Below are 8,916 nucleotides of genomic sequence, written 5' to 3' on the forward strand. Positions count from 1 at the left end.
TCAATACACAACTCAGTGTTGTTTTTAATTATTCCAAATACAGTTTTATTAGTGGAATTGTGCAAGACAACTGGACCAGATGTTCATATTTCCATATCCATATATGCTTTTCATTTGCTTACTCCAGTCAGAAGAAACCTAACTACCTCTGGGCGCTGCTGCTGCACTTACCCCATTCATCTCTGGGTATTGTGGAGCTGCTTCCAGCCGTCAGGAAGAGTTGGGAGAAATAAGCAGAAAATTTTGTAGCTGAATAACCCTTGTATGTAGCTTGTGTGTTAAGTTCCTTTTTTAATTACACCATATTGGAAACATCTGAGCAACAGCAGTTCACCTAAAGCTCATGCAGTTTTGGCATACATTCCAAGATAAGTATCTTTTAAATAATAACCGCAGACAAATGCTCTCACTTGCAAAACCAATTTGTGTTTTAAAAAATGTATTTGTTTTCACTTTTTTAATTATGACAGGTCTCAGTACTTAGCTGTTTTCGAATTTTCTTGCTTTACCCATGAGTAATTCCCCTGCTTCAATTGTTAAGTGTGTGGCCAACTATTACACAGATTAAAGTTAAATAAATAAGAGTACTACTGGTATAAATACTAGTAACCATCAAGTAGATTTCTAATATTTATGGGCAGATTCAGCAAACCACTTAACCAGGTTCTTAAAATTTCAAAACAGAGTATTAATTCTTATCCATTCATATTAGAAGAGTAATAATTATGCATTTAACCACATGCTTACAGCATAATGACTTCTCAGTTCAACTCCTTCTCCGGCCCTCAGAAAGACTTGCTCGACACAGGCTGGTGCAGCTTCTTCCTTGCTAAGGATAAAGAGAACATCTGTTGCTATTTCTCCCTTATCTACTTTTACCCTTTCTAAGATACATCCTTCTCTTCTACCTAGCAAACAATATTTGCATTAATTTTGCTATTATTTATTTGCATATAAAACTGCTATGTGATTCCTCGTGAAAGGAAGTTTTCCATAGCAACAGAAATTCTGGTATACTAGTAGAAAAAGAAAAAAATAATCTATTTCTGGAATTTGCAAAAGTTGCAAGTAAAGTACGTTAAAAGATCTGCAGTAAAAAAGACACAGCAAGAATTTCCAAATTTAAATGGCTGTCTCAGCGGGCAYTTCATATTACTACTTTCGTCACGATTCCTCACTTTGTTCTAGGAAATATTTTTGCTTTTCAGTAGTATCATCTTCCTAAAATTTTCTTTGTAGTGAAAATGCTTCACCTTAATGTAGAAATTATGCAATAATTTAAGCCTAGAGCTATTCAGAAATTCATAGCAGAAATACATTAATATTCTCCCTTCTTCCATCCTTCCTCACTCTTACCAAGGTATGACTAGTCTGTTCAGACCTGTGATTTGAATGAGGAATAACTCTAAATGTCTCTAAAAAACGGAGAGGCTCTCTCAGGGAAAGCCTCTCTTATTAATTTGTGTAACATGTTAATGTAAGAGATTTCAGTAACAGCCAACCTTACTACCCCTGGCAATATACATCAATGGAGATGGAAATACCCCTCATTATATTGTAAGATAAAACATTTTAATCTTGAGTCTGTGCTTCAAAGAAAGCAATCCCCCAAAACATGCATTCATCTTTAACACCAAAAGCTTTCAAGTATTTCAGGAGGTATGATCCAAGGTTCAACGGAGCTGTATGAACGTCAGCAGGAGGACTGGATGGTTGTACACAGGAGGTGTGATTACACCCAACRTTTARCATTAAGAAGTCATACCTCGATTATATATGGAAAAGAATTAAAGATATGGAACACCCCACGTGGGCCTGCACACGAAGCAGACCCSTTTCACACACTGGCGAAACTCTGCYGGAGTGCAAGGAGGCAGAGGAGACAGAGGAACACGAAGGACAAGGGAGCTGGGCCTCTTCTTCCATTTCATAACAGACTAATCTGCCTCTAATGCCTGCAGCTGCCTCTGGTTTGCAAGGTGCTCTCCAGGGCTCAGTCCTACAACTCTGTAACACGCCACAGGTTCTCTCAGGACGYTACAGCGCAGGACAAATGTGTAACAAGCAGATAATCAGGCTGCCACAGCATATTCCCATCTCTCTACCATTTTGARACTCCATGGTGAAGGTCAGTCTCTTCCCTGTTTAAAACAGCTACGCTGGCTCTCCACCCACGCCCCCRGCTCCCAGAACCGCAGTCGCCTCTCCTTTTCCACGCAGCCCCAGACAATTTGTTGCTGTTTTCAACACACCTTTCTCTTCAGTCTCTTTGAGCAACTTTTCTTAATTATTTAGAATTGAGTCTGGATTTTGCTGTTCTATGATTGACCTCAACTTTGACCCTTGGAACGCTATATAGAAAAAAATATCAGAGAATTTGCAGTCTATTCTCTGTTGATTTAGAGGAATTCAGGTGCCAGTGCTGTAAGTGCCTATGAACATCTTTATTTTAAATACATACATATATAACAAATAAAAGATCATTTATGCGTGTATAAGATACATATTTTAAGGAATTATACCTATTCACTACTCTTACAAGACATAACCAGGAATTTCATAATTTATTGCTGAATTTTAAATGCAAAGAGAAAAGTAGTAGACATTATGCACAATGCTTTCTTATAATTGTAGAAAATTACTTTATAATATGTAATTAAAATAACTAAAAGTACTAAACCGTAAATCACTATCTTGAAACAAGAATACTGATATTAGAAGTTGATTTTTTATAATTTACATCTACTTTAGAGAAATAAATACATCTTGTTGATATCTGCCCCTTGGTCAATAATATGTGCTACAATAAAGCAAACTATTTGGGGGTGAAAATTATTCAATTTATCTTTTCATAAGGTTTTTCTTTGAGTGAAAAAATCACGATGGGACATTTCATAGTAACAAGATAGCTGATAATGCAGTGTGGTTTAACAGCTTCCTGTTTACCAATTCCTTCCTGGCAATTATTTCATCAGTGGTATCATCATCTGTTTAGGCAAGTCTACTTCATATTCCTCAACTACAAAACACTGTTTAAAATAATTACTAACTTGCTTGTTATATAGATTAGTAATTCTAAACTGTGGATATCAATAGCATTTCTTATCAAATATCATGCTAGTCTGCAAATGACTTGCTTGCAGGACTCTCGTTGAAGTTCGTGGTGGGTTTTCATAAAACTCATAGTAAGAGAGACCACTGGCAGCTTATTCTATCCAAGATCTCGTTTAGTTATGTGACAGTCGGCTGGATGACTAAAAGTGTTGGTAAGGTGATGAAAATTGAACTCCAATCAACACTCTTTGGAAGAAAAATTAATAAAATATGCAGCATCTCACCTATATTTTTTTAAGTAGTCAGTCTGGGTTAGGTTTAGCTCAGTTGCTTAGAGCATGGTGCTAATAACGCCAAGGTTGTGGGTTTAATCCCCATATGGGCCACTTGTTTGAGGGTTGGACTAAATGATCTCCAGAGGTCCCTTCCAACCTTACCAATTCTATGATACTGACAACCAACTGATATTCTTGATTTTAAGAATTACTGTGTAAGCGTGTGTACAATTTTACTCCTTGACATAGTGAAGTTATAATTACTTTAGTCATATTAATATTAGTAGTGTTTCACTTTTTTCCCTTTGAAGGTCAGCATTGAGGTACACCTGTATTTTGGTCCATACTAACCTTTGCTCCTTTATATTAAATACTGCTCCTTTATACAGGTCACTTTTACCAGCAGTGTGATATGCTACACCGAGCCCGTTACATCAGTGAACAAAGGAAACATGTGTACATCTGTATTACAACCGTAACAGATCACAATGAATGCAGCTTCTGACTTGGAAGCTCTATTAAGGCAATTACTTTATAACTGTAAAGAAAATTTCTGCCTCTTGTTCACATTACTGGTGTTTATTTTCCAGTGACAAAATCTGAGTCAAAAGCTGTATATAAGTTACAGAGCTATAAAGGAGATCAAAGACACATCACTAAAGACTGAAACTGAACCTTAAGAACTAGGATCTTTTTAAGAATACGCTCTTACTGGATTTTTAAATGGATTTTTGCTCAGTTTATTCAATGTAACTTCAGCCATTGTAAAATTTGGTTCTAAGAAGTTCATAAGAATTAATGTAGAGAAGGATGATAAAATATAAATATAYGAAAAAGAACCATAAAAGTCTCTAAACAAAACTGTATCTCATTTATACTTTAAGTACATGAAACAGTAAGAAAGTTCAAATGTTTGACTTTAATGGTGTGTAATGTGATTTCACTTAGATGAATAACATTAGCTGGCTGAATACTGATTCTTATTAAACAAACTAATGATTTAGTTTCTTGGAAATTAAATAGTTTCTTTTTATTTTCTGCTAGAGGTTGAAAAGGAGATGAAAGTTTTGTAAAGCTTAATTTTTTTTCCTGCAAATTTGAAGAATGAGAATTTCTTTCAACTTAATGTTTTTAAATTATAGTAAGCTATATGTAATAAAAAATCTTAACTTTTAAATTTTAAATACATCCAGGATAAAGTTTTTGCTGGCTTAGCAGTTTAGCCTAAATGTTGGTCAAATGTTTTAACATTTTTCTTCCTAAAGCCTCTGCATGCCAGAGAGTATGGTTTATCACCTGTAAAAAGTCTGTTGCCCTCCCCTGCCACTGATGTGGCATGTGGTCTTCCCAGTCTTTAAACAGTCTCTTACAGCAAGGCAAAAGCACAGCAAAAGCACATAACCAAACTGTCAAGAATCCCACAAACATGCTGAATGTCAGATGAATTTATGTAATTCCTATCAGCACACTGATTCTCTATTTTCAAAGGAATGGAACCACTGGTGTTGTGAGAGCCTTCAAATGCTTCATGTATTGCTAAGCAAGACAAAGCTTTATTATTACTAATGTTATTACTTTATAATTATTATTACAAGTCCAGAAACAAAGTTAGAAGAAAAAACTAAGTTGCATTATGAACAGTTATAAGAAATGGTAGGTTCTTTCTCAGTTTCACTTTGGGATAGATTTAGCAAGCAGTTCACCTACCAGTGTTGCTTTGCAGCACTTCAGGATGTTTGCTCAATATTTAGTCAAAAGCCAAACTCACAGAATAATAACACCCATTCTCTATGTATCATCTATCAAAGCAGGAACCAAGCTTCCTAATACATCTCTGGAAGTTATTTTGCTTTTCTTGAAATGAACCTGTAGAGGAAATAACTCCTTTCTGTCACATTCTTTAAGAAAGCATTGATATTTTGAATGAACTGGTAAGCACTATGGATACAAAAAACATTTCTGAGCTTCTAAAGGAGCTCTTTTAGCTTGCTACTCTTCCTATCAYCATTCTACTACAATAGTAGAAATTAATCATTTTTGTATACTTTCTTGCTAAGAAAGGACAGGAGGAACAGAAGGAAAGGGAGGAGAGTGGATGCATCTATGAGTAAAAGTGTCGTGTTGACTGAACAGTGACTTTGGACTTCTCTGCAGACAATGCAACATACATTGTGAAAATCTTTTCTTGGTTTCTAAATCATACATTACAAAGAGCTTAAATTGCACAGTCTCTTAGCCAAACCTTAGATCTCTGTAAGGACTGTATGTGGCTTACATCTACAGTAGAAAGACTAGGCAAAAACTTTGTATTTACCATTTTTCAGAATGCTCTATTTATACTGGAAAGGGGGAAGRTTCTTCTGTGCTACTCAAAGCATTTCTTGAGCTGCTGCATCATTCAATAGTCTGTCATTTCATAACTCAGGTAACATTTCAAAAAGTTACTGTACAAACAACATAGTGAGTTTGTTTGCCATTACATGGGCTAAACATGATATATAAACAGAAAAATGTTTCGAGAACGCGATGTTTTAAAGAGTGAAAAACCTTCCTGACTTCCCCCCATACATATTGGTGACTTCAAAAGACCTTCTTAAGGCAGTTCGTTCACAATAATCACATGCAATCATCTCTTGGGCTACACCCCCACAAATCTTATGAAGGTCTTTAAAAGGTATGGGAACAGGCTATCTCTACCCCTATCCTAGTTCCCCCAAATCACATTTGCATTGGAACATAGGCCAGAATTTCATTCCTCAGGCTTGTTCCAAACAATACAATGACTGACCTCCATTTTATATTTGGTAACTGTATCTAACTGTACATTGTCTTACCTTCAAAAGTAATTCTCTTCTATGTATTACACTGCCAGTTTGTGCTCTCTAAGGATCTCAGACATCATCATGCTAACTTCTTTATTGCTCTGGAGGTTATGTGATGCCTCTGCCAAAATAAGTTGCTATTGAAAAAAACTGTCATAACACTATACTTAAAATATTAAAATAAATCAAACAAATCAAAATCTTCAAACAGTATCYTGAAAAGAGATCTTTTCTGAAAATTATTTGATAAAACCAATTGCGTAGAAATTGGTTAATCCATAAATCCAAGTTATTTATGTTTTGCTCATCTGTGTCATCATGCTTTAACTTAAAAAAACTGCAAGCATAGAAAGAACAACAAAACCGTATTTTACTCTTAAATACCATCTGAAAATCAAAAATAAAAATGTAATCCTAGATAAAGAAGCCATTTAGGAGGTCTATTTACTGAGGAAAACCTTGATTTACAGAGGCTGGTCTCTCCGGACTCCCCTTAGAGCTGAGGGAGGAGACAGGGCTTTTCTAGGAAGCAACTAGAGCACCTGTATGAARTCCCTGCTCTTAGCTGCTCTTTAGAGGAAATGTTCACACTCCATTGACCGCCAGAGATGTTCATTTTTGCTTAGACCAAGACCATTTTCTTGTTGAGGAACTCTCATTTGCTGCTCCTCAGTCATCAATATGATTATTTTAACTAAATTTGCTATAGAAGGATACAGGCACAAAATAAACTATTTTAACATTTTACATTAATATAAAATACCTCTTCTCTCCAACACAAAAACAAGTATGAAGTCTGTGGTCATTTGTTTTGTGGAACAGAATCCTCTTCCTCAGTGCCAAGAGCTCCCAGCTTTTATGTATAATGTGTTTTCTTTTGGTTTGTTCTTGTGGCCATAAATTTATTTTTGGATTCTACTCCGTTTTTGGCAGTTAAAATAGAACCATGAGGAAAGGGTTTCCTTTTTTTTTTTTTTTTTTTAATGAGACACACTCAAAGCAGAAAACGAAGCATACTACAAACTATAGTTTTGAAGTTTAAGACACAGTGTTCGCCATAAGATAAAGGTACAGCTCAAGCGAAAAAATCCCTCCACAGGAGCAGCAGCAGAATTTTCACAGCCCCAGGCTGTGCTGCACAGAAACAAATTTTCTCCCATCCTGCTCGAAGCAGCTGCTAACATCGGCTTTCTCTGTCGTGGTGCTAGGCATTTCGCTACCCCAGGGCAGCTGCTTGCCCTGCCTATCCATTTGTGCCAGTCCTGCTATCAATGAACAACAAATGGAGAGGATGAATGTGCACTTACAAATATGCTATAATCTTGCTCAGGCAGCAACCCCAAGCACAACTAAGAGCCTCAGAAACTGGAAGAGAAACAAAAATCATGTCTAGATGATTTTTCTCTTATGATTTCTGAGCTGGTATCATTCTTTTGGATCAGACGTTTGTAATGTTCACGATCAGTGAAGCTATTATGTGAGGTTTTAGTATACAGCACCAACTCTATTRCCGCCAAAACACTGCACTGTTTGGTGTTGGACATGACCCTTTTTTTTTTTGGATAATTCTCTTTATCATACAGCTCATTGCATTTTTACACTTCCAGCCCTAATTCCCGAAATCATGTGACTGCATGAGAATCTCAGCTTCCTTTTTATCACTTGAAAAGRAGATGAAGAAGGAACTTGAAAACATGCTCTTTCAAGGCCAGACATTGAGACAAACACAATCGCCTTCATGCTTTTTTATTTTAACCGTACAACTTTTGAGACTAATTTCGTTTAGGGGGAAAGGGAGTGAAGAAAAAGCTAACTCACAATTTTGGAATGCATGGGAATGGCACCAGCTGCTTATATCAGCTCTGGGTTACCTTACAGATCAAAGTAAACCCTTCTGTGTAAAATCTTACCTGCACTAGAGTTAATAGTTGGAAAGTAAGTGGACACCTGATGGGACCTGCAGAGACAAGAACACAGCGGTTTCCTCGGAAGCAGCAGTCGCTGAACCTCTTTTCCAGTATCCTTCACTCAAAGGCATGCCCTGCTGTCTAGTAAAGAGCAAATTTATCCTCCTCTCCCGGCGCGGGAGCACTAAGACTATCTCCCTATGACCCAGATACCCACTTGTGCAAAAGGTATCCCCAGTTCATTGGGGGACCATGACTGCATCGCATTTGGCTGAAGTAAGTAACAGCTACCAGGAGAAGGMGGTGAAGAAGGGGGGGAATTGTCAGGTAACCTGCATCTGCCCTGTTTCTCAGGGAAAGCACGTCCAACTTGGGGAACAGGTTATCTATCAACTACATCTGGAGTGGTATTTGCCTGAAAAATGCGTGCTTAAAAAATAAATTCTGTAGCTGCCACATTTAACCGAGAAACAATTTCTTCACATTTTCACGTTATTATTTGCACCAAAGCCCAGCTAAACTCCTCCTTGCCTATGCAGGGCRGTGAAATAAACTTTTGAGATTAGGGTTTAGCAATTGTTTTCTGTTCGGGCTAGGAACTACCTTGTGTTTCYCAGTAAACACCACCCCAAAGCTCAGATAAACTGTCAGGGAAAGACTCTCCTGGAGGGGGGGAGGGAGGAAGAAAGTGAGGTAAGGGCTGTTTTTAAGATGGAAATGAGGCGCTCGGGCGGCGCTTGCTTTCGCTCACCCCTCTCCGCGCACCTCCCCTCCAACACTGAGTGACTGAGCACCTCGAAGGGGCAAATCCAGGTTGGGGGGGCCGGGGCGAGGAGGAGACGTTGGGAAACGACCGTT

General features: G+C 37.4%; 1 long non-coding RNA gene across 1 annotated transcript; it reads right to left on the bottom strand.

Moving 5' to 3' along the window:
• Nucleotides 1-86: 86 nt before the first annotated feature.
• LOC146588836 (uncharacterized) lies at nucleotides 87-8,906 on the bottom strand. The gene is made up of 5 exons (XR_014897345.1): nucleotides 8,810-8,906; nucleotides 8,062-8,108; nucleotides 6,164-6,272; nucleotides 748-829; nucleotides 87-197 (listed from the first exon to the last, which is right to left on the bottom strand). It is a non-coding gene; the product is annotated as an uncharacterized LOC146588836 (long non-coding RNA).
• Between the last annotated feature and the right edge of the window lie 10 nt (nucleotides 8,907-8,916).

This window comes from Rhea americana, unplaced genomic scaffold, assembly GCF_003343005.1.
Source record: "Rhea americana isolate MKP2758 unplaced genomic scaffold, rheAme1 scaffold_493, whole genome shotgun sequence".
Taxonomy (NCBI): domain Eukaryota; kingdom Metazoa; phylum Chordata; class Aves; order Rheiformes; family Rheidae; genus Rhea; species Rhea americana.